The sequence below is a fragment of the Equus asinus genome, chromosome 19 (assembly GCF_041296235.1).
Source record: "Equus asinus isolate D_3611 breed Donkey chromosome 19, EquAss-T2T_v2, whole genome shotgun sequence".
Lineage (NCBI taxonomy): Eukaryota > Metazoa > Chordata > Mammalia > Perissodactyla > Equidae > Equus > Equus asinus.
Genome location: NC_091808.1, coordinates 25,432,908 through 25,460,310, shown reverse-complemented (window position 1 = coordinate 25,460,310; position 27,403 = coordinate 25,432,908). Strand labels below are relative to the sequence as shown.

General features: G+C 35.4%; 1 protein-coding gene across 8 annotated transcripts in view; it reads right to left on the bottom strand.

The window, feature by feature from the left end:
* ERBB4 (erb-b2 receptor tyrosine kinase 4) overlaps positions 1–27,403 on the bottom strand; it is a 1,100,930-nt gene that overhangs the window by 735,711 nt on the left and 337,816 nt on the right. The gene's annotated exons all lie outside the window — the stretch shown is intronic.

The following is a 27,403-nucleotide window of genomic DNA, read 5'->3' as shown; positions in this document are numbered from 1 at the left end:
CAAAGTCAAGAGTGAAACAGAATTAGGAAGAGAAAAAATAAGCATTACAATAAAGTAATATGTTTAATATCCCATAATTAGTCAGACACATTTCACATCCAGAAGATTGTAATACCAGAGTTTTAGCACCAAAAGATTGAAGACTGCTTATACTAGGAACCAAAACAACAATAACAACTCAAAATATCTTTAATCTTCATCTGCTGTACAATTAAGATCACATCAAAATATATTTGTAGAGTCCTTTTCACTCATCTATCTTTATTTATTTATTTATTTTTGAAGAAGATTAGCCCTGAGCTAACATCTGCCACCAATCCTCCTCTTTTTGCTGAGGAAGACTGGCCCTGAGCTAACATCCATGCCCATCTTCCTCTACTTTATACGTGGGACGCCTACCACAGCATGGCTTGCCAAGCGGTGCCATATCCCCACCCGGGAGCCGAACCGGCGAACCCCGGGCCACCAAAGCGGAGTGTGCGAATGGGCTGGCCCCTCATTTATCTTTATACATAATGTTCACAGAGTAAAGGGATTGTTTTGATGATATTTTTCTTACCAACACTTTTCCATGAAGGATCTTCAAATTAACATAATTAACTTCACTAGAAATTACTACTATACCCATCTTCCTGAATTTTCAATTATCTTTGCTTATAGATGGGAGTGGTACCTTGTGAAATACCATCAGGATGACTCCCCTAAATTAATAGTGCTCCCTTTTTCCCACAGTTTGATACAGATATTAATGATGAAAAAAATTAAGATTAAGAAAAAAGTGTTCTGCCAAATTCCGAACTCTTTTGTATTAGCACTTTGTGTCTTAATTTGGGTATTTCTATCTGTAACGTTTCATATTGGTAAAAATCTACAGTTCATAGAGGATCACCTTCCTAATCTTTTTATCAACTGACTTTTAAATAAGAAGGAAAAATCTTATGTATGGAAAGTAAATTTTGAATGAAAAGACAAAGAAAGTGCTTATTATTGACCCAGCCCTAGTGCTGCAGTCCTTTGAGTTACACGACCATAAATGATTTAGGAACACAAAACACATTAATAAAATGACCACTAAACCTTAACGTCCAATAAATTGTACAATCTAGTGGTAAAAATATCCTGCTATGAATTGGGCCTAGTTCCTGTAGTAATTGATATGTGACCTTTAAATTTCTCATTAGTTTATGCTCCCATTTTTCATCCTTTCATAAATAACAATACCAAGTGTTGGTGAAAATACAGCATAACTAGAACTCTCAGACTCCGTGGAAATGTGAAATGGTACATGTGAAATCACTCTGGAAAAAAAGTCCAGAAATTTCTTATAAAACCAAACATTACATCTACTCTATGACCTAGGAAGCCTATTCTTAGGTATTTCTGAGAAAAATGAAAGCCTGTGTATATAAAAATGACTGTAAAGTATATTTATAGCAGCTTATTCATAACAACCAAGGTGGTCATCAAGGAGAAAATCAAATAATGGATTATAGTGCATTTGTACAATGGACTGCTACTCAGCAATGAAAAATAACAAATGACACATTCAGCAACATGGAGAAATTTTAATGTCATCTTGTAAAAAAGCCTTACTCACACAAGAGTATATAATGTATGATTTGAATTCAAATGAAATTCTAGAAGAGAAACAATGAATCTGAGGTGGAAAGAAATAATAACAGTGTTTACCTCTGGAGGTGGGAGCGGGATACACCGGGAAGGGGCATGAGGTAATTTTTTAGAGGGATGGTAATGGGTATATCTTGAAAGAAGTTTGCATTATATATTTGTATGTATTTGATAAAATACAGTGAATGTATACTTAAGATTTGTACAAGTCACTGCATATAAACTTCACATCAAAAGAAAAAACACTGAAAGCCAATACAGGAGTCTATATCATATATGCACAGTGACATATTTAGGAGGGAAGTATACTGATATCTGTGATTCACTCTGAAATGCAGTGGATAGAAGTGTGATAACACAGGTATACTGAAGTGCTAATGGTAAAATCCAGGTGGTGGGTATATTCTTTCAAATTTACTCTGTTTCATAATTTTCATAAAAATGCCAGGGAAAATAGCAGTGGCAGGTACCTTCCAATCACACAAATGAAGGAAGTGATACTTTTAAACTTCAGGTAAAACAACCTTATAGTAACAATAGCACAGGAACTCTTTGTAATTCCCTGGGCTTTTCAGAAGATTTTGCTTTGTTGCTTTTCTGCAGCATTTGAGGGCAAGGATGCCAAACCTTTTCACTGACATCAGCATTCTTCTGTAAACAATTTGAAAAATAGACAATAATTCATCTTATCTCCTTCTGTTGGGATCTCAGAACAAGAATCTCTTATCTATAAGAAAGAACTGAAACCAATTTTATGGAATGTTTTCTGCTTTGTTTCCACTTTTCCCACAAATTTAACATCAGCATGCTGAGAAATAAGTTTAGCCTTAAATGCTGTACATAGACTAATATTTCATGTTAATTTTCTTTCTCTCTTAGTTACTCCTCCACCCGTAACTATGTTTTCCAGGTTTTTCTTTTTACAAGACATGGTAATCAAAAAGGGTAAATGATATGAAGGCACCATTCATTTAAAAAGAGGAAAGCTAAACAAAACATTGTTTCCTATTAACTTAACCTGGTAATTGCTGCAAAGAAAGCCTTTCATCAGTGTTCTAAAGAGGCCTGGAATTTGACTCTTGATCTAACACGTGCATTCAAGATTGAATTTTATTTTTAAAAATCTTAGAACAAGTAATGAAAATTTACGCTTGTGATTAGAATCTTACTGATGAGTCTACAATAAAGTGATGATGGCCCAAAGAATAATAGAGTTTCAACTGAATTATGTAGGCTAATATTATTGGAGATGGCTCATAGGAAAAACTAGAGCAATTCAGCATTGTTCCTATCTTCTCACTGAAGTTCTACCATTAAAAGCCAGTCACACAAATGACATAAGGGTGCTTTTATGTAACTTGTGGCTTTCCAGCTCAGCATTAATTTCTTATTTTTATAAAAGACCTTCTGTACGTGACCAGCTGAACAATTTTTTATATCAAATAGACTAACATTATGTATGTACCAAGGGTAAAAGCTGGATGCTTATAGAGCTGCACTGTCCAACACGGTAACTGCTATCCACTTGTGACTCCTGAGTACTTGGTTTACGGATAGTCTGGATTGATATGTGCTATTAAGTGTAAAATACACACCAGATTTTGAAGCTGTAGTAGGTAAAAAAAAAATGCAAAATATCTCATTAATAACTACTTTGATTGCATGTTTAAATGATACTATTTGAGGTATATTTAATTAAATAAATTACATTATTAAATTTAGTTCGTCTGTGTATTATTTGCTTTAAAATTACATGTATGGCTCTTATATTTCCAATGCAAGTACTGATGCAGAGATTAGGCACTTGGCCGAAATAATGTTATATTTAAACGTGATAAGAAATACTGTACAAGAAAAAAAGGGGGGAGGGGAATAAGAGGTGACGAAACGTGATTCACTGAAGCACCAGAAATGTTGGCCTTGATTTGTATTGATCAATATTTTGTTTGATATTGTTTGATATATTTTTTGAGACTTATTTCCTAACTCTTGGTAAAAGAGGGATTTTTTTCCCTTAGTGTAAAATCAATCAATTGATCAATTCTATTTCTTCCAACTCTTAAATTTCTATCCATTCATCAGGTAGCTGTGATACAACTACACTCCTCTTTCGTTTTTAGATAAACAATCCCTTCTTCCACCATTCTGCCAATTGGAGGAATGATTATAATATTTTCTGCCTATTACCAATCTCTTATAATTTCTTTAAGGAAGGTAGGATCCGTTTCTTATTTAAAATTTTTGTATTTTCTTAATCATGGATTTTTTTTATCAGTGTTGTTTTTCAAATTGTTGCATTAAAATATTATTTATCTTGAGTTTTTGGCAACCCCACAAATTCTGCATCAGAGGTGAATGTATCGCTCACCTCACCCTAATCCCAGACCTGCAGGTAAGGAAAAAAATCTCTTATTTGCAAAGAGGATAAATGCTTTTCTATGCCACAATGGACAAACAGTGACCGGTCTCCACAAATCAGAGCAACGCCATTTCACTGGCCTAAAGATAGAAGAAGTGGACTGATCATTATAGCATCTGAGAAAGCTTTTTTATTTTCTTTTTATTGTCTCTGATAAAATGTCACAGAATTGGCTGGAACATACTTAAATTCCTTTTCATCCTTCTCTATCTTCATACCATCAATATGGACATCACATTGCATATGCACTAATAATTTTTCAGTCATACAGGGGAAGAGCCAAGGAGCTAAGAACAGAGGAAAAGAAATGTTAAAAGGAAATGTTCTAAGTCATCTATGAACAACTGGACTAGCCCTGGACTGAATAACTTTAAACTGCTAGTTAGTGAAAAGCATAAATTGCTTTTGCTTTAAACTTCTGCAGTTGGGTTTTCCATAACTTCAAGCCAAACACAATCCCAATTAACACATGGACAAATTAACTCAATTATTTTAAATCAATGTTTGTTGATAAAATTTTAATTTCTGCTTTAATCATAAATTGTGTTTGCACAATGGAAATTATCTCAAAACAATATAAATTCTTTAACCTTAATCCGTTATTTCTCTTCTTGGCTACATAGTTTTTATTTAAATTCTGTGAGATTTCTCTGATAAGATCATTCTCACCTTCTTGGCTCCAAATGTTGTTCAATCCTGCCTATAATTTAATTCAGTTCCACAAAAACTGACTGAGCCACTCTGTTGGGCACTAAATTAACCATTTTGAGGAAAACAGGCACAGTCTCTGACCTTTGGCATCTTATAAATCAAATCAGATCATTCCTTGATATCAGGTTCAAAGCTACGTTATAAGAGATCTCACTTTAGCAACCTGGAAACTCTCGAGGACATTCCTCTTATCACTATGGAAGTCGATGAGAACATCTCAAACTAATGTGGCTGCAGATGTGCTTGGTTGAGTGCTGGTAAAAAAAAATACAATAAGCTTCTATCTTTTTGATACTTTGCATTTGCAAAACACTTCCACAAAGATTGTCTCATTTTTCTTGTAAATCTCCACTGTTGAAACAAGTTAGTGAAAATCAAATCTTTAAGATTACTTCTACCTAAGAAGCAGCCACTTAGTCTGTTTTCTTTTTTATACATGAAATCCTTCATTTCTGAAAAAAAGTCTTAAAATTCTGAGGAATCCACTGGAATAATTTTAGGCTTGACTCTTTCAAGAATAAAGGAAAAAATTCTTCCTCTTTGCAGATTTAAATGAGTTTAGTTTAGTATGCAGTATGTCATATGAAATGCACACCAATTTGTTTTCATTAGAATTGTTCTCCTGGCACAGCATCTCTTTTCCCTCAATATGCTTATTTATGCACTGGGCAGTGTTAGGCATGCATGCATGCATGCATTCATTCTTCCCACAGACAGTTTCTAATGGAAGGCACCATGCTAAGAGCTGTGGGAGAGAAAGACATACATTTCATCATTTTAGATTCTCGATGATCCTAAAATCTGATAAGAAAAATTAGGTATGTAGGCAAATCATGATACAAGTACTATATGCGGGGACAAAAAAATGCAGTACAAGAAGTATTACCAAAGAAGGTTTGAAATACTGCATAACACGTGAGCCAGGTCTGAAAGGATGGCTGGATTTCAAGAAATGGAGAGTGAGGATATGACATTCCAGAAAAAGAATACTGCAAATCATAGGAACGATATCTATGGACCTGTACTGTTAATGAGGCCCACACCTGAACCAGAGAATCTTTGTAAAGAATTGGCGAGTTGAGGCTAAAATTACTATAAAGTAACCTAGATGTCAGACTAAGGATTTTGTATTTTAGTCAAGTGGAAGTAACTAAAGATTTTAGATCTCAACTACAGTTATATTTGAAAAAAAATGAAAGGAAAAATATGTTTACCTATCAGATAGCTAAAAGACTCAAAAGTTGACGATACTCAGTGACAGTAACAATCTGAGGAAACAGGTACACTCTCATACTTTGAGAAAATGCAAATCATCGCTTCTCTTTTGGAGGGAAATTTATCAGTATCTATATGATTTTAAAGTCATATATTCTTTGACTCGGCATTTCCAATTTTGGAACTTTATTGTACAGAAATGTTGGCATAAGTATATAAGATTTATGTACAAAAATATTTACTTTGACAAAGATGTATTCAGCAAAAAGAATAGAAACCTTGCCCACCCATCCAAAGAGGATCCAATTAATAAATTATGGTATGTCCATACAATAATATTCAGATATTTAAAAAAATAGGTCTATAGTTACTAATATATAAGGTCAAGGTGTATTAGTATATGGAAAAGACCAGTTGCAGAATCGTATGTGAGGTATGGATCCATTTGTAAAACATTTTTTAAAAGCCTATCTCTCTATATGGAGTCATGGACCCCATAATGACATTTTGGACAGCAATGGACCACATATACGACAGTGGTCCCATAAGATTAGTACCATACAGCCTAGGTGTGCAGTAGGCTATACCACCCAGGTTTGTGTAAGTACACTCTGTGACGTTCACAGAACAATGAAATCACTTAATGATGCATTTATCAGAAAGTATCCCTGTCGTTAAGCGACGCGTGGCTGTGCCTATGTGTATATATACATCATTAGTATTCATTTCCTAAAAAAGATCTTAAGCTCTTATGATATACCAGACATGGTTCTGTATGCTAGTGAAACCACAGAGAACAAAACAGACAAATCCCTGTGTTTGTGGAATTTGTATTCTAGACAAGAAAGTAAATAAATAAACAAGACAATTACAAATTAGAATTAATCACAATGACAGAGAGAGACTGAGATAAGAAGAAAATGAGCACTATGTTAAATCAGGTACACTGATAGGCTGCTCTGAAAATGTAATATTTGGCAGAGACCAGAATGAAGTAATGCTGTGGCTATGAGACTATTTGGGGGTGGAGTACCCCAAAGTGAGGGAATAGCAAGGGCAAAGGTACCCAGGAACAGAGAAGGTCAGTGTGAAGGGACAGTCAACCAGGGGAAAAGTGGTAGAAATTACAATTCGTTATCGCCAAAAATGTATAGGGATTGTAGCTATAGCTTCCTAAAACAATAGATAATATCTTGCATGTAACAATGGCTACTGTGTAACTGAGGCTTACATTGAATGCACATACACAAAAGCATCTGGCTTTCTTGTTAGGAAATGAATCTGTAGACCACTTGACCTCTAGTAGAGTGTTGATTTTATTTTTACTACATAAAGGCAAATCATAGGAAGAGCTTCAGAGTTTCCCTGAGCTGGATGAAAGGAGCAGGGAGGGGACAGAGGGAGCTGACAATGACATTTGCACATGGAGAAGCCCATTTGAAATCTCTTCTAGATAGCCAAGGAGATAAAAGGAAAGGACTACAAAGTATTGAGCCAGTACAGCGAAGGTTAAATATGAGCTCCTACTGCCATGATTTATCCACTGAAACAGCTGGGAGACTTCCGAAGTAGTTCATATATCACACAAGCAGAGGAAATGAGTCTGACTGTAGAAACACACCTCAGGGCTGCTACCGTTCCCATTAACTGTCTCGGTAAAGGTCTGCCATTAGACAGATTCCTGCTGTAGCTGAACCGATAGAAAACTGCAGGTACAGATAAAAATTAGAGGGAGACGTATGTCAAGAATACTCCTGAGAAATTTTTCAGGGGAAAGGAGGAAAAGAAGTTATATGATTTGACTATTATAAGATTTGGCATTTGGGGAATTTCATACTGTCCACACTTAATATTTTGCTATTTAATGCTACAGCCTTAGGTTTAGTCAGTTGTGGAAGATGATTATGTTAAGTGCGTGCAGTCTCTAATTTCTATTATATACCTGATGAGTGTTTTGAGAACCTTCCTTAAATTCCTGTTACAATTAATGGTCACGAGGATACAAGTTAAAATAAATAAATAAAGATTTCAGAACAGGGTCAAATTTCCAAGGATCAACCTCATATGATATGGCACCAGTCAACCCACATTCACTTGTACTTACTTTCAGTTGAAAGTACAAAAGCATGGCACCCTCGAAAGCCTTATGATTCTTAGGAAACTCTCATCTGTTATAAGGGATTCCTCTCTGAAGACCCATACTAGCCATCCTACATGAGGAAAGTAGGATCAAAGGACCACATCTGTGGGCACATTCCTGCTGGAACCAGTTGGTCTTTGCAGAGGGACTAGTTTATTTTCTGAAGGCATGTTTCCTGTGAGTCCTTTCCGAATACTGTCCTGAAGAAGCTTTTGGTCACAAGCAGCACCAGCTGGGAAGTGTACACTGCTCAGGGATTAGCATCCCATTCCCCAGGGAAGAAAGGCAGATGCCTACATGTCTAAGGAGTAAGGATATTAATATATTGTTTCTGTTTAATTGAATTATGTTATGTGGTCAATAACGTTAAATCCAAGTTGTTCATTAATAACATCTTTTAATATTTTTTTAAAAATTTATATTCTATATTAACAACTACATACCTACTGCTCTTCCATTAGGAAGAATATTTTTCTTCCAAAAGCATGTATATAAAATACATATAATATACATAGTCATATATTACATATCACACATATGTGAATAAAAATATATTCTATTTATTAATTTTGCAATAAAATATTGAAAGCACTTATTTCATAAGGATTATAATCAATTTTCTTTGTTCTAGGCTACCAAAATATCATAGTAAAAATCTTTTTTTATGAAAAAGATGACTTTGATAAGACTTTTCAATGACATTCATTTCATCAGTCCTTTAGTTAAATATCAATTCTTTCATTTTCAATGCAGATTCTGCTTTCCTAAGTTCAGCATGTGAATTAAAATATATTATTTTATAGCTACAAAATAATTTCTCATAAGGCCATGTTATAATTTACCTCCTTCTCTTCTTGGATATAAGGCAATATCTGTGTGTGGATTTTGTTTTTCTTTCACAATTAAGTTACTCTTATAGATAAGCTTACTTGGCATCGTAGACTGCTGTCCAGACTTCAGCTTCCTTGCCCTTTCTACAGTAAGATACTGTTGCCCACCAATTCCTTCCTGGAAATCTACTTCCCCTTTCTGCAGAGAAAATGCTTTCCCGGTTCTCTTCACGCTTCTCTAATGTTTTTCTTCACTCTTATTTCCTGGATGATCTTTCTTGACCCTTAAATGTCAATAATCCTCAGGGTTTTGTCCTAAATTCTCTTCTTTTTTTCCTCTCCCTGAGGGCTCTTCTCCAATTCCAGGCCTCAATCTGTATTCCAGTGGCCCCTGAGTCTACAGCTCTAGGCCTTGTATCCAAGCTCAACGACATGTTCTCGCCCCCAAACCAAATTCATCCTGTACCCTCTGCTTCAGTGTTCTTTCCCCTGTGTTTTATAGCTTGGTTAACAAACTCCGCGTCTCTCTGGATGGCCATCTTACAAACTGAGCCCTCGTCTGTATCTGTGTCCTCAGCAGTGGTTTCACACTCTTCCCATCCTTCCCACGCCTCCTTCTAACTTGTCACTAAGATCTTTCAATTCTACCACCCAAAGGTCCTTTATATGCACTTCTTCCTCTATCCTGACCATTTTGCTCCTCATTCAAAGTCCTCTTCCTCTTTCTGATCCACTGCGTTGGTTTCCTCATTTTTTTGTCTGTTTCTGGCATTCACTCTTTGAAGTTCACCGTATCATTTGCTACGGGAGCACCTAATTTCCTGAACGCGTGTTTCCACCTGAGGCCTCTGAGCAAGAGTTAAATTCTTGTCTCCTTTCCAGCAAGGGTGGAGTAATTTATTGATTGGGAGTTTAGATGGAAAAAAGTGAAAAAACTCAGATTGGCCTCTTCCTCTGTCTCTTTAGAGTTGACCTTTGCAGTATTCGAAGTTTATTTCTGAAAGAAGAGGCCTGATTATTTGGTGTGGAAATAAAACTAATTCTCAGATGAAGTGTGAAGAAGCCAGTTTGTCCACACATTAAATCCAGTAATAATTTTGATCTCCATCCTGAGTACAGCTTTCAGTTGCTTTCTGAACTTGGGTAGGGAAAAGGAATATTATAAACATGGCCTCTAAATTCCCACCATTACTCTCTCTTGACGAAAAACCTTTAAATTTTTCCTGTTGACTACGAATAAACTACAAAATCCTTAGCATGGCATTCATAATTTGGTCCAAATCTACTTTTTGTAGGTTCATCTCTTGTCATTCCATTCAAATCCAAGTCTACAGGTATATTGAATTGGTCTAATATTTCTAAAGACAAATTCTCTTTTTTCTTTTTTTGCCTATATGGCTTTGCATTTGCTGTTTTTCTGCCAGAAATGCCAGTCCCATTTTCTCTGTTTGGATAGTTCTCATTCTTCCTTCAAGATCCAGTGTAAATGTCACCGTATTGTGTGTAAAGCCTTCCCCTAATGTCACAGACAGACTTATCACTTTCTCCTTTTCAATCCTACAAACAATGTCCTTTCATCTTTATATTAATTTATCACCAGCAGCTATGATAGTGCCTGGCAGATAAGCAGGCAATAAGTGTCGAAGGAATGAAGCTCACCTCATTCCATTGATGAGAAAATTGACACAGAGCCCAGAACTATGCAATACCAAAGAGCTGATTGGTGCAGCTAAATCGCCTCTCTCTTTTTGCATGTGTACGTATGTGCGTGTATTTTGAGGGAATTTATGGTTATAAAAAATTATCTGATTTGTCATTACCATGAACTGTATTTTCTACGCTTAGTATGAAGGCAAGAAGAGAGAATCTAAATAACTTTCAAAATACTGGGGGCCTGAAACAGATAACTTTAGCACTAAGTTCAATGCAATATTACCTCTATTACCTGGAACACAACTAAGCAGAATCTTTATGTGTTTTAGTACGAAGGGGCAAACGGAGAGAAAACGACATCATGGATTTACTTTTATTAAGCTTCTAAGATTCATTCTTAGTTTGGGGAAGCTGCAAGAAAGTCTTTCTACCTTCTGTAAGTACATGATGGCATAAATACACAGCACTTTAAATCCTTCTAATATTTCCAGAGTGCTTAGAGATCATCTAAAAATAAAGGCCTTTCCTCATTTTTCTTGTCAGATGCTGAGTCCCAGAGAAGTAAAGTGATTTGTCTAAGGCCATCCAGCAGCTAAGACCAATATGGGGTCAGCAGACAAAGTTTCCCCACTGCCAGTCCAGAGTTCTTATCAGTTTCGTAAAGCTGCCTCTATCAATTGTAGATTGCTTTTGTTCTCTTCAGAACATATCATTTCCCCCACTTTAAACACTTAAAACTTTGCAGTATCTTTTAGTTATACTCAGTTTAAAGTCTGAATTCCTTAGTAGAGTTTCAGAGCATTTTCATGATCTAGTCCCTGATGCTAGCTCTAACCTCATGCTAATTCCTTCTCTCTTTGTACTTCATGCTTCAGATTCTAAATAAAGAATTTCGTATCTTATATCTATGCCATCTGAAGACAGAAGCTCAACACCCATCTCTCTTGTTCACCTTCCTAATTCCTATTCACCCTTCAGTTTTTACCTTAGACATCACTTATTCTAGGAAACCTTCAATAAAGCCCCAAGTCTGGAATCAGTGACGCACCTATGTGCTCACATAGCATTGAACATCCCCTTTCGTGACACATATAACAATGTATTATGATTGCCCATCTACCGCTATGTATCCTTCCATCAAACTACAAGCTCCACAGAAGTAAGAACTTCATCTGTTTTGTTCAGCATTCTATTCTGAGCATCATCAAGAGTCTGGCATATGGCAGGTACTCGTGAAGTAATGCATACATCTTTGAGATAAGAATATTTTTAAATTAAAATAATGCATTTGTCCTTGTACAGAAATAAACTGTTCTAGGAGAGACACAGAGGCAGAGAGAGAAACAGAGAGAGAGATTCAATGATCCAATATTACCTTAGGAAGCAACACCTTAAATTTAATGAAGATATTTGTAAGTATTATGGTTAATATGACTGACATTTCATTTGTAAAAGTCATGTAAAGTGCTCAAGTTTTCACATATGTATTGTCAGTCTATTTGAACCACCATTTAAGAACTGTAGGAGTTTTTGGTAAGATGAAAAATTTTAAAGTAAGAAACCTCTAATGGAACATTAATTGTATACTGTATATAAGAACAGTATACAAGAACACCGGATATAAGATAAATGCTTATGTTTTCATGAAAAAAAATTTGTATTACCTTTTTTCCCAACAATTTCTCACTGCATATTACACTGTAACCCTTCTAAGAATCATAAATCAAACTAAAATGCTTAGTCTCTGCGCTGAATCTGGATTCACTTAGCAAATTTAGCTCAATGACAATGATTTTGGAACAATCTCACCTTTCATAGTATATGACTATGTTTTCTTTTTATTTACTATTTGCAAAATATTTACTTTTTATTTACTAAAGGCTATTTGAGTGCCAAATTTGGGTAACACATCACACCAAAAGATATCAGGCACCCCCTACGTCTATTTCCCTTAGTACAATCTCATGCCAAAGTTTCACTCTGATTTTTTAAACTGTTCAAGAAGTTTATCAATCATCTGGACTTCACAGCACACCAGCTGTTCATTCTTTAATTCATTCACAAATGTGCCAGCTACTGTGCTAGGTACCAGGGATACAGTTGTAAGTAAATCAGGCACTCTCAAATTTATAGTCTAGGAGGATAGATATATATTAATCATATTAAAGAATGTTTAATTGCCACTTGAGGTAAGTATTCTAGAGTATATTTAACAAAGAAAGCTTTGATCCATAAGGTCAGAAGAGGAGGGCTTGAGGATAAAACACTTGAGCTGAGATGTGAAGGATGAAATAAATTCAAAAAGGCAAACTGTGCATGTGGTGGGAAGGGGGTTGTGCATGAAGGAGTGCTCCAAACAGGGGAAATAAATGTGCAAATGGCCTGTGGCTTGAAAAGAGAGTGATATGTTCCAGAAGAAAAGTAAAAGGGCTAGTGGTGATAGATAAGGCTGTTGACCTAGGCGGGTACTGTAACATTCAAGTGCTCATAGACTGTGAAGGATTTGACCTTACCTTAAAAACAATGGTAAGCCATTGAAGTCTTTTAAGCAGTGGTGGGGAAGGAGATAAAATCACATGTGCGTTTTGAAAAGATTGCTCTAACTCCTATTAGAGGAGTGTTTAGGTTTATTTTGGAAAACCAGTTAAGAGGTTACTAAAGAATTACAGTCAAGAGATGATATAAGCATGATCACGTCTTAAAGTGAAAGCTACACAGAAGGAAGAAAGTGGAGAGATTTCCAAGATCCTTAGAATGTAAAACGGACAAGACTTGGTGATGCATTGAATATTTTGGGGGCAACAGAGTGGGAGCTCATACAGTAGTAGAAGTCAATCATAACTTCTAGGTTTATAGTGTCAGCAACTATTATAATTTACTTTACTATCTTAAAATTTGTATGTATAAGAGATAGTTATTACCTACCACATGATTCAGGAATTCCAGTTCTGGGTATATATCCAAAGGAAACAAAATCTCTATCTGTACCCTTGTGTTCATTGCAACATTATTTACAATAGGCAACACATGAGAACAACCTAAGAGCCCATCAACAGATGAATAGATAAAGAAAATGCTGTACATATGTACAATGGAATATTGTTCAGCCATAAACTAGAAGAAAATTCTGCCACTTGCAACAACGTGGATGGACCTCAAGGGTATTATACCACGTGAAATAAATCAGATAAAGACAAATACTGCATCTCGCTTATATGTGAAATCTAAAAAAACTGAACTCTCAAAAGAAACAGAGAACAGATTGCTGGTTGCCAGATATAGGAGTGGGTGGTGAGGGAAATGGGTGAAGGTGGCCAAAGGTACAAAATTCAGTGATAAGATAAATAAATTCTGGGGATGCAATGTGCAACACGGTAACTATAGTTAACAATACTGTGTTGGTTATTTGAAAGTTGCTAAGAGAATAAATCTTAAAAGTTCTCATCACAAGAAAAAAACTGTAACTGTGAAGTGATGGAGGTTAATTAAACTTATTGTGGTAGTAATTTCACAATGTATGCATGTACCCAATCATTATGTTGTGCATCTTACGTAAATGCAATCTTATATGTCAATTATATCTCAATAAAACTGGAAAAAATTAAAAGTTACGTATTGAAAACCCTAGACTCAAATATTCCTGCACTATTTGGATGGAAATAAAACATGTGCCGTGCAATCCATCTTAAAGATAAAGTGGGAGTTTAACGCTCTAGCCTAGTGAAGTGACTACTGAACTTTAACCTTTCATTCTGGTCCCTATTTACACGTCGTTATTGATAACTGGAGATTTGAAGAAAAGAGCCGATGTTTTATGTTGTTTGGCTGTTTTATGTTGGAACTCTTCCTTCCTTGCCAAAACAAGCCAATAATTTAAAAACCATATAAGCAATCCTTTCAGTTAGGACAAATTATACTCTAGATAATGGTATTGTAAACTAAATCTGACTTTTCCAAAGAAACTCTACTATAAGAGAGAGTTAAGTTTCTGAACCAAGACTTGATTCTTACTTTTTTATAGAAATAATCAGAAATACAACAATTAATCAAATATAAAAGTAATGACGCATTCTTTTTGTATAGTATTTCTTAAGTTACATTCAAACTAAGGAAAAATTAACTAAAAATCATATCTGGTAAGACATAGAATCATTATGCTATGGTATATAAAGTTCCTACATCATTTGAAGCAAATCTAAAGACAGGAAAAATCTCAGCATTGTGACATGCAGAAAGCCTGCTTGACTGTTGTTGAGGAAATTTTGGAGGAGCTATAGGGCTACTTGATGATTCTTGAGGAGTACATTTTTTGTTATTTTCTTTCCTTATTTAAAAATGCCTGCTGCATATACTGCCCAGACCGACAAACACTAAGAGAGGTGTTTTTTTTTTTTTTTTTTGTATGCAATGTGCTAAGCATTGAGAGTGTGCCAAAAAACAAACAGAAAGAGTAAAAAGTAGGCTATGGTTCTTAGGTTTAAGAACATTATATTCTAAAATTGGTAAGAGAGAAAAAAAACAAGGACAGACTAAAAGGACAAGGTAGACAAATTCTAGGAGAAAGGACTAAGAAAGAAATATGCTAACACAGAGGTGGAAAAGATTACCCTGGGCTGATGGGATTGGGAATTAGAGATCCAGTTGCTGGCCCTTGGGCTGCATTTGTGCCTGGATTCGTTTCCTCAAAAGTGAATGATGACTTATGTTAATTTGCGAGCTGCTGTTTACAAGTGCTAATATGGATGTAAGTGTGAATTATTTTAAGTCAAGTTGCTATAAATCAAAGATGATAGGTATTTGAGCTAGAAAGCTCCTCTCCATGGAAAAGGCACCAATTGTAAACAAATATTCTGATGAAATATTTCATTAGGTTGATCCAGTTGCATTATAGAGAATGGTCTCCTAATTCTGCAAAATTTCTCAAAATACTTATTTTTCATGATATTGAGAAAACCCTTTATAAAGTAATGCTAACGGCATAACTGTGATGAGAAAGCAAATGACAGGTAATGAGAAATAAATCTCAATGAATGGCACCTAGAAAACTGGCTCCTTGGGGTAAAAATTATTTTATGTATGCTCCTATAAAAATTTATATCTAAAAAATGGTAGTATAAAGCCATGCAGCTCCCTTTGAAAGAGAATGGTGGTGATAATGACAGTGCACACCAAGAGAATTGGTTTTGCTGATCAAAAAATTTCCTGTTAGGTTCCGAAATGCAACATCTGCCTCTGATATAATGGACGAAGAATTGAAGCATATAGAAAATCCTCACAGGGACTACACTGCTGTTTTATTTATCCTCACCCAACTGTGAAGATAAACTTCACTAAATACATGTGATATCCTGTCAATTCAGGATAAGCATATTTTTCCTCGGACAGATGGCTGGTGAGTGGAACACCTGGATCATCCCAGGGCCGCTGAATTACAATCGTAGTGGATATACAATCTCAGAAACAAGCCCGCTTAGACTGAAAACATTCTCCTGAAGAATTTGCAGGGGCAATAGCCCCTCTCCCTTTCCAGCCCAGCTGTAGTCTAACACCCCCATCTCATTTGCCTTTAAAACCACTTTATTCCACATGACAGTTTATCTTCATAGATCACCCCATCACAGATTTCTTACTCTCTGTCTGAAACCTTATGAAGCAGAAACAAGACATCATGCTATATATGATATTTGCAATGGGACGTTCATCTTAAAACACAGGATGGACTCCTATCTGCTAGAACATTTTCTCTAATGTCACCGATTCTTTAACTCACAATTAGTGCATTTCAGATTTATCATTTCCTAATAGCACACTATTTATTTAGAAATGCATATTTCTAATTACATCATCTTCCGCCTCATTTGAAAATTCAACTCTATATTGCCTAAGACTCTTTACTGTATTCCTACAGGCATTTAGTGCGTGTTTACTGACAAATTTTTATGGCCAGCAGAATAATCACACCGTCTATACTTGCTCTCTCTCTAGTAACTTCATTATACTCACTATTGATACTTATTGAATGTGTTTATTTTATGATGTAGACTCTGTTCTAGGTGCGTCACTTCTAACAAATCATTTCATTTTTACAATAACCCTGTGAGGTTCAAACTGTTATTTCAGTTCTACAGATGGTTACATTGAGACCCAGAGTGGTTAACTGACTGGCCCCAGGTCATGCAGCCACAAGGCAGTAGAGTCAGAATTGGAATTCAGGGAGCCTTTCTCCAGGTCACCTGTTTTTGACCACATTTCTATACTGCTCTCCTATAACTTGACATGATTTATGATAAAGTATAAATCTTGGTTCTACATAAATTCACCTTTATATTTCTCAAATGTTATCTCTGTCCACATCAAATAGTTGCCACAAATATATTCTTTTCTGTCAGGCTGCTGATAGACATTAAATATGAGATATGCAATATATCTTTATGTGTATATATACTACATATATATATTTTGTGAAGTTAACACATGACACACAAAATTAAATACAGACAGTATTATGCCAAATGTAGATCTTTTTATCAGTTACTCTTGGAAACCTGTAAATAATTTCTTTTATTAAAATCATACTGACTGTGAATAATAATACATACTGTTACTACTAATAATACTCATATGCGTACCACCCAGAATTTCAACTTATACGACAAAGTTCTACATTCATTTAACAGAAATCTGCTTACGCTCCAACGTGCAGCAGTTATGTTTCATGACTGACAATTATCTTATAATGAAAAACAAGTCACAATTAATAAAAATCAAAACTAATACCTGCTATATTCATTTAATGATTTAATGAACTAGGGGAGAGTTTTATGAAGAGGCCTATGAAAGCAAGAGACAATTTCCAATTAGAATCAACATTCGTGAGTCTTCTAGCTCCTACGAGTAGGAGAAAGCTATTCAGCTCTCTCTTCTTCACAATTCCCTCTACCTGGAAAGGGGCTTTTACTTTCAAAGAGAATCGTGCTTAACACATTTGTTCCCTCTACATGGGTTAGAAATATTTTTGTGAGATAACTAATATGCTGTTAAAAATACTATGGTGTAAGATCAGAAATTATTTATGTAGTATCCTTACCACATTTTGATATCTGGCCTATAATTATAGATTCACGTGGAAAATTAAATTAACTTAGTAGCTAAAACAGTCCTTAAGTGAATAGAGGTACCATAATAACAGTAATAGTTAACGTTCCCCAAATACTACATGTCAGGAATATTCTAAAGCCCTAACACCCATTAACTCATTTAATTCTTATAGTAACATAGGAAATCGGCACTATTATTATTCCCATTTTAATGATGAGGAAGTAAGCACAGAGTAGTTACATAACTTCTCCAGAGTCATACAGTGATTGCTGGAATGATATTTGAACCCAAGTGACGCTATGCCAGAGCTTGCATCCTTGACCACTATTCTCCACTGCTTTTTGATCCATCCTGTTTATAAAGGTTTAGGTTATTTCCAATTTTGCACTATTACACATAATGTTATAAGGAGCATGCTGGTACCCACACTTTTTTGAACTTGTCCTATTATTTTCTGAAGATAAACTTCCTAGAGCTGTAAATGCTGGAACAAAAGTCATGCACATTCATCTTAGTCAGGCTTGTGGGTGAAAAATGATGCTTGGGACTGTTGTTCTAATTTGCATTTTTGTATTAGCAAGGTTGAGCATATTTTAATTCAGTGGTGTGCTAGCGCCAGCTTGCACAGGTTCTCGGTATCTCTTCCCAACTCCCCCTTCAGTGACAGCAGGATGGTAGCTTGAAACCGCCCATGGGTAGGAGTGTTTACATCTTGAAAATCAGCACATGACAGAAGCCAGGTTTGGTTGGTTTGGATTGGTTTTGGAGAGCTTCTTAAAAGCCCACACCTCCACGTAAAATGGCCATTTGTGTTCCTGTTTTGAATATTCATATTCATATTCTTTGCCCAGGTAAAAGTTCTTCTGGTTGTTTCTTATTGATTTGTAAGAAGAATGTTTTTATCTAGTAAATTATAAAAAGAGGAGAAAAAGTTTCACTATTAACTGTGGTAACTATTATTTGAAACCTTGGCCATGCAACATAGCTGTTCAAAACAGCACAGACAAAATCTTAAATGAAAAACAATATCAGTTTCAATTTAGAATCTGCTACAAAATTCAAATAAATTATTAGACATGTTTAAGTCAAGATAATATTTTAGGTTTAAGTTGTTTTATTATGAAAACATGTGCAGAAAATATGCCTTTTAGACATGACATCCTGTAGAAGTTGGTGAAGAAAACTTAGGCTTCTACTGTAGCATAGAGACTTGAGGTTATAATAAGAAAAAAGAAAACACTCGTTTTTTTTTAAAAAAAAAGTCATGTTTTAGTTCTTCCTTTAAACACATACACACTCAGGATATGAAAGTCAAAGGATTTCAATTTTATTGTCATAATACTTTAAACTCTGTTAGGTTGGATATCCTAAAGCTAACATTGTAGTATTAGGAATAGTGGATTGAGCTGTGCATAGTCTAGATAAATTGCTACGTAACTTATTTTCTTTTAAAGATTTTATTTTTTTCCTTTTTCTCCCCAAAGTCCCCTGGTACATAGTTGTATATTCTTCGTTATGGGTCCTTCTAGTTGTGGCATGTGGGACGCTGCCTCAGCGTGGTTTGATGAGCAGTGCCATGTCAGTGCCCAGGATTCGAACCAACGAAACACTGGGCCGCCTGCAGCGGAGTGCGCGAACTTAACCACTCGGCCACGGGGCCAGCCCCCATGCTATGTAACTTTTAACTAGCAGGTAACATCACAGTTATTGGTTTTCAAACAAGGGCAATATTCTTGGAGAGATATATACATATAGTAAAAACTACTTCAGTTACAAAATCAAAGATGAGATATGATTAAATTAGTTGATATTAACTTGACATATCAAGTTTGAAATTTATTCTTCAAATAAAACATATCTTGAGTTTTAAAAATAATTTAATTGCTATCATTACTTTTCATATACTTTTGTACTTTCTGTTCAAATGTATCGAAATACTGTATTCTGGAGAAAAAATTTTTGCTAGATTTTTGGTTAATTCAAAAAAGTAGACTATACAAGATTTTTAAATTCTATTATACCAAAATGAAAGGACTTTTTTTAGGACAAAGAAATTAAAATTCTTTGAACAGGAAAATCCCCAAACCAAGTGACCGTGAAATTCATTTACACATAATTTTACTATTACTGGTCAAGAACAATCAGAAAATAAGCTACCCTTCTATTTTTCCAAAGATATTTTTACAGATTAACCATAGGAGAAAGGTCTATTCTTTTTCATTTTCCATTTATGATTTAAGAACCTGACACTTTTGAAAAATGCCTTATTACTGCTTTCAGCATGCTCTGTTTCTATTCAGTCTATTTTCAAAATCATTAAATCATATTTATGAAGTGACCATACACATCACTAGCAATTTTGATAACTGCTTTTCTCCTGCCTTAGGTCATTAGTGGACTGAACATTTTCAAATGAAATAACACATTTTATGCGTCACAGAGTAAGAAATGGACCGAGTCAAGGGGCATGGTTCTTGGTGTACTCTGCTATTGCCTGGGGCTAATTCCCATTCCCAGAACTTTGTTTAAATCTTGATCCTTTCCTGAAATGACCTGGGCTTTTTTTTCCTCACTAAATCTTAACGTCACCACTTTCTAAGGCTTAGCTGAAGATCCTGTCTTCTTGACTATTTTAACCATCATTAATTACCCCCTTCCTCCCTGTGACTCTAGACACTTAGAGGTATACCACATACTATAATACTCATAAGGTTTTGACTTGGTTGACTTTTTTTAGTTATATTAGTGTAAGGTTTTGACTTGGTTGACTTTTTTTAGTTATATTAGTGTAATTTAACTAACAAAGTGTGGATTCCAGTAGGCAAGCATTTTGCCTTATATATCTTCCTAAATTTCCTACTCCTGACTGTTTCCCTGATACCTTCAAGCACAAACACTTAACACCTGTCCTTTCACAGTTTGGAGCACCTAATAAGTGCTCACTAATAGCTTAATAGCTTGAGTATAAAGGAACCAGGTGCTTTTGTTTGTTTTTGTTTTACCAATCATGCAATCTCACTGCCGTGAAAAAATTTTACAATTTTAGGTAGGTTTGGAAGTATTGCAATTAAAAAATGTGGTAGTCAAAATCCAGAACATTTTCACAAACGCGTCTCTATTAATTCTGTCTTAATTCAATACCAGGCCCAAGAATGAGTTCATTTGGCTTTCTTAAAGAGGGGTCAGGTTAATTTCACAAACACAGAAGTCATTTTTTGTTAATGTCTAGTCTCCTGGCTCTGAAAGCTAACAAAATGTGAGGGTTTACAAGGACCAATCTAGAACAAACTTCACCCGTGGTATGCTGTCTGTGTTCACAAGACACACATGTACAGGTGTGAACACCCACACCCATCGGATAACAGTTACTTGTTCTTCAAGAATGTTCTTGGTATACCTCAGATACAAAACAGCCTCAGCCACTTGAAATCACTTGAAGACTACAATTTTAACAGAGGTCTTCCATTTTTGGGCTATTTGGAAATCATGTTCAATTAAAATATAAATACCTCTCGAAGAGATGATTTTTTTAATCTGCTAACACATAAATACTTCAGTGAGAAGAGATCTTAAATGAGATCCACAGTATAAATTGCTGGGGAAACAGAACCAATCTGGTTCCTGAGTGGATGGGGGCACACAAGCAATGACAGAATTGGGGAGAAATTTGGTTAAAAGGGGATATAAGAGAAACTGAATATCAGGTAAATGTTTTCTTAGCTATGGAATAGGTGTGGGGAACAGAGAGGAGATGAAAGAATTTGAGAAAGTTTTCTCTCTCTTTGTGCTCATAAAGTACATATTTCAATATTTTATAAATGTTTCATTGTTCTAAAAATGCAAATAAATACATAAACAATTTCTTAGGCAGTTGTCTTACGAATGTTTAAACAGTAAAGTTAATTATCCTACAACTTAACGTAATTGTTGTTTGATTAAAACAGCTATGTTAGCACTGAATTCAAATGTTTGCTTACAAGAAACACACTCTTTTTAATTGTCTGTCACCTGACTAAACCCAAGGCATTTTGAAATAAAATCGGTCTGCATCCTCCACATAGATTTAAAAATTAAAATTGGATTAGATGAGAAACAGGACAGAGAGTGCTGCCAGAGGTCATCAAGTCCATTCCGGCTTCTGGCAAGCTCATGGAAATCATCACAAACATATGGCTAACTACCTGGTGCCATCTTTGTTGAGCAATCCCAGTTCTTGGCTGCCTGCATTAATGACGTGTCTGCCTACAAACTGGTTTAGCCATTCTGCTAGATTTAGCTAGTCAAGAGTATCAGATAATCCGTCTACTCAGTGAGCTATCTCTCAGTCAAATCAGCCAAACTGCATATGTGTTCATCTGACTTAGCTCATTTTTAGATTTACCTCGATGATAAAGACAATCAAAACACTCAAACAAGTGTGGGTGTGAAGAGACAACCTATAAATCAGGTTCTTCCTTAATCTCACTAAGTTGTTCCAGATCTGATTTGACTCAAATTTTACTGAACATTGCCACTCTGGGGCAAGAGACTGCCTAACCACGCTCCTATTCCTGAAGATCTTCAATAAATCTCCTTTCCTCTGCTATTTCTCCTGTGAAGAAAACTGAAGAGTCAAAGGATAAAACAGAAATCACAATGAGCCAACAAAAATTTATAAGGAAATCCAAGGAGAGATTTTCCTATGTTTTTCTAAATCAACACACTTAACAATTATATTCAAAAGAACAATACTGAATGCCGAAGGAATGCAACTAAATGGCATGTCAGAATGTTGCCACTTCTTTACATTATAGGGGCTCTTTCAAGAAATAAGAATTTCAGACTCGTCTCTGCCTTTATTTCCTTTTCACATTCCTGTGAAAGCAACGAACGGAGTTTTAAATTTGTCTACTCTTTTTTTAAACAGTATTTCTCCCTTAAAATCAAATTTAAATGTATAATCATAAGACTTGCATCATTCTCTCTTCTTTAGACTAAGATCAGATTTTAGGTATTGCTCAGAGGTTGAACCCTAAGATCAAAAATACTTGGGGTTTACTTGACCCTAATGTTTAAAAGCGAAGTAGAGGAACACTAAGATGGTGCCATCTAGGCAACGATTGCAGAATCAGTTGTCTAAAACAGTGCTGTGTTTAAATATTGTATAAAACATCCATTATTGATAATATTGAAGCTGTTATTTAAAATATCATATTACATTTACCGGGATTGAAATGGTAATTTTTCCAACTAAAGATTTCACCTAGAGAAAAAAAAAATTACTCTTTCTTCATAATATGTGTTGTCAATAAATACTCCACAATATGGAATTACTGAAGTAGCTTATGTTTAAAAATACCAAAATAAATTTGACAGCCAGAATATCAGTCTTAAACCTGTTAAAAATTTAAAAAACAAAATTGTAAAATATGCCGTACTCAATCTGTTGCTATTTTGTACAATTAATAGGATGCCACTCCAAAGGAGAAGAGACATTTAAGTGACTCCAACTTTGGACACCATCCTGCTCTCCTTTCAGAGGCTGTAGCCATGGTGCAAAGAGGAACAAATAACGCAAAGGCAGATACAAATGATTCTCAGAGGCCTGAGTGAACTTCAAGGTGAAATATCAGAAGTGACATTATGAACACAAATAATGTGTCTGAGAGCTCCTCACGTGCTGATAGAAGACAATATGTTCTCACTCATTAAAGTCTAATTTTAGTGCATTGACAGCTAACAACCTCAAGAAATAAGACATCTAATTTCAATCTTATAATATTCTTTGATGATATACCCTTGCAATATCTCACATACACTACAAAGAAAAATCTTCAAATCTGAATTTACCACTTCCCCCCACAGCTCTAGAAGTTCCTATCTTGGTAAATAGAGCCACAATCAACTCAGTTGCTCAGGTCAGAGATGAGAGGAGTAGCCGTTCATGTCAAAACCCAAATTCTGTCACTTCTCCCTTGCAAATCTCTCTCAGTGTGCTTGCTGGCTAGCTCCCTCTTTCTCTTCTCTCCTCCCCACTGTTTCAACTCAAGTCCAACCTACTATCTTCAGCCTCAACTGTAACACCCTCTTTAATGGTCAGCATGAACACGCCCGCCCCACCTTGTGCTCTTCCACCACAGCCAGAATGCTCTCTGTAAATTGGAAAGCCAACATGGCCCTCTCCCGCATAACTTCTTCAACGGCTTCCTACTCTTTTAGTGAACTTGGCCTTTATCACAAAGACAATTTGGCCTCTGCCTATCTCTTCAGTTTCATCTAGAGCCGCTTTTTCCTTGCTCAGGAGGTTTGAATCATATTTTATCTAGCTGTTTCTTTTACCAGGAACAAGCTATTTCCCTCTTCTTACCTAGATCCTTCAGAAATCAGCTTAAGGGTTATTCTTTTAGGTAATCTTCCCTCCTGACTCCTCTGACTGGGTGAATGCTATCTGATACAGTTCCTCTAGGCTCACACTTGCAATGTGTTCATTCTCTGGCTTCCTTGTCAGAACATGAGCTGCATGAGGATAGAGCCTCAGTGCCCATCACTGTGCCTGACACATGGGTTCTTATTACATGCATGCTGAACATTGTGGGAGATGAAAGGATACAAAAACGGGGTATTTTTGTAGAGATGTTGCCCAATTCGTGCTGCTGTGGCTATCCTGATTATTTTATCATTATTTGAAATTATTAGTGACTTCTCATTCACCATTCCTAGAATCGGTTGAGTAAAAGATGGTTCCATTTTTATTCTTTTCCAAGGAAGATCAGCCCTAAGCTAACAGCCACCACCAATCCTCCTCTTTTTGCTGAGGAAGACTGGCCCTGAGCTAACATCCGTGCCCATCTTCCTCTGCTTTATATGTGGGATGCCTGCCACAGCATGGCTTGATGAGCAGTATGTAGGTCCGCACCTGGGATCTGAACCTATGAACCCGGGGGCTGCCAAAGCAGAGCGCGAGAACTTTGCTGTGCCGCTCGCCAACCCCAAGATGTTCCCTTTTCTTTCCTAATATCCAAACCTCTGCTCCTGTCATGTCTTCTGCTTATCCTCCCTACCTTTCACTATTTTATCTCAATGTGTCATTTTATTTCAAGACTTTTATTTCATTTCATTTTATTGTCATTTTATTTCAAGACTTCTGTCACTCTCTTTTTTTCATACTGCAGATAAAACTTGTAAAGTCCTCCAGAAACCCTGCTACCTCTTCAAGCTCTTATATTTTCTTCTTTCCATTATTAAAATATTTGCAAGTTTCTTTCTTGAGAGTAGCACAACAAAGACTCAGTAATAAGAATCTCCAATACTTCAAGTTACAAACGAGTTTATATTCCACAAAGTGCCTAGTGTCATGCACTAAATATGTTACAGACACATGATATACACTAAAAAATATTACATAAAATAAGTGTATCCCACTGTAATCCAATTTGAAGAAAAAAAGATTCTTCTCTCATTGTAGGTCTTTTACCCCAAAGATCTGACTACTGTCTATTAAGGCGCAACAGATTCAAACTGATTTGTTTGACATCCTTAAATGACTAGATCAGATCCAGTTTTGAACCCTTATACCACACCTGCTGATGCTTGAAAATACGACTTTGACAGATTAAAAAAATTATCTTGACAAGAACCAAAAGACGTAAATCAATTATAAAATCATCTTTACTGCTATTAACACCATTTTATACATAATACTATTCATCATGTTGGACTATGTCTTTGGAAAGTTAAGGAAAGCATTCTTTATTGATAGCAAAGTCTAAATAGACACAACATAATAAGATATTCATCAAAATAACTACTTTCTAAGTGATAGTTATTGACTGTTATTCTTTTTTAGCCATTGATATCTTTGCATTCCAAAAAGTCCTGTTACTGAACTAGAAAGATTTTTAAATTTCATATATGTGATTATCTTTATTATCTAGAGCCAGCATTTTCATTGGAGGTTCATTTAAATGGTGAACCTACTTGGATTTTAAAAACCTGGGGTCTATGGTACTTAAGTGTATTGAAGTCAAGATAGATTTTCAAGATTATTCACACAGCCATCGGTAGCTTCACAATGTATGTCGCAGCCCTTAGAATCAATATCAACCAATCAAAATTTGGACACCTAAAACTGAGAGAAGAAACCCACTTAATTAATTTCATATCTTAATGCTTAAAATCTTTATCATAAAGATAGTTTTGATAATTAAACTATATCATATTTTTGTCAAATATAGTATGACTATTTCATAGCTGGATATTGTTTTAGAAATTAAATTAAACCCAGTTCCCATTCATTCTGAAAATATTTTCAGAATTGTATTTTAAAAAGCATATAGATATTTTTACATGTAACCTAAAATATATAAAATATCAATAACATAGACAATATCCAAACACATCTGAATTAGGCTAGTTTGGCTAACCACAAGCTTCTCTAAGTTTCCCTGCCCCTTTTTGAGGATTAGAATACTGATCAGTAAAGGACTAAGGATTTTTCTGAAATTAAGTTAAAATATACCCCTGCATAACTACCAGTGTTAATAGTGAGTATACAATGTCATTAGTAAATGTAACTCCATAAAAGAAGGGTCTAAGGAAGCGATTCTCAAACTTTAGACTACGTAAGAATCATGTAGTGGACTTATTATAAGACACATGCTGAGTCTTACCCCCATTTTCTGGTTCTGTAGTTCTGCTCAAGAATTTGCATTGCTAACAGTCCCCAAGACGTTGCCGATTCTCTTCGTCTAGGAATCACACTTGGAGAACAATTGGTTTAAGGAATCATCCTGCTTTTCTGTCACTGCAAATAAGTTTCAACTATTTTATTAATATAAACTCTATTGAGAAATAGAAAATTGTACAACCTACTTATAGGTATATGTATTCTTCTTCATTTCCTTCTTGCCATAATTGTAAGCACACCTAAACTTTAGTCTATAAAATCAAAGCAGACTAGCTGTGTGTGGCATTCTTCCAAATTTGAATAAAACTTTGTTAACCCCTCACATTGATTTGGGCATTGAGGGCAATAATTTTTTGATTTTCATAATTATTAATTTCAATTGTCTTTCTTCTACCATCCCATGTATGCAGAGATTATATTTGTCTGTATTTATTTTATGTGGTTTTCTATACACATTTTTCTATTTTGTTATCTTTTTCCAGAATTACTTGATAAAAGGCGTTGACAAATGGTGAAAATATAGGAAAAGAGAACAAATAGAAAAAAATAGAACAATGATGCCTTTGGTCTTAAACCTTTTCTTATCTTTCATGGTCTTATCATAGACAGAGGCCGCATCTTTCAGAGAAGGATTCCTACCGGGATCCTCAGGAGGTATCTCAGGAGCTATATACTATTCTGGCTAGTAGAGTGGTTTTATCTGTATTCCCAGCTAGTCCACCTGATATCTGAAAATTTGCCACAGTTACATTGTAGACCAATCAATAGTATGATTTGAAATCCATGGGGAGGAGGGGGACACCCTCTGATATTTCCTATTTTTAAACTACTGAAATTGTTTCGTATTCCCTAAACCATATTGATCCATGATGCTACTGATAGTTTTACTAAAGCTCCCTTTTGTAAACTCTGTTATAGAGGAAACCTTGGAAAATTACAATTAATGGCAGAGAAAATGTTGGAAATCTATTTTGCCATGTAACTTTACTGCCAGCTCCTGCTATGTACAAATAAAGCAAGACTCACATGTTTTTCCCCCTGGG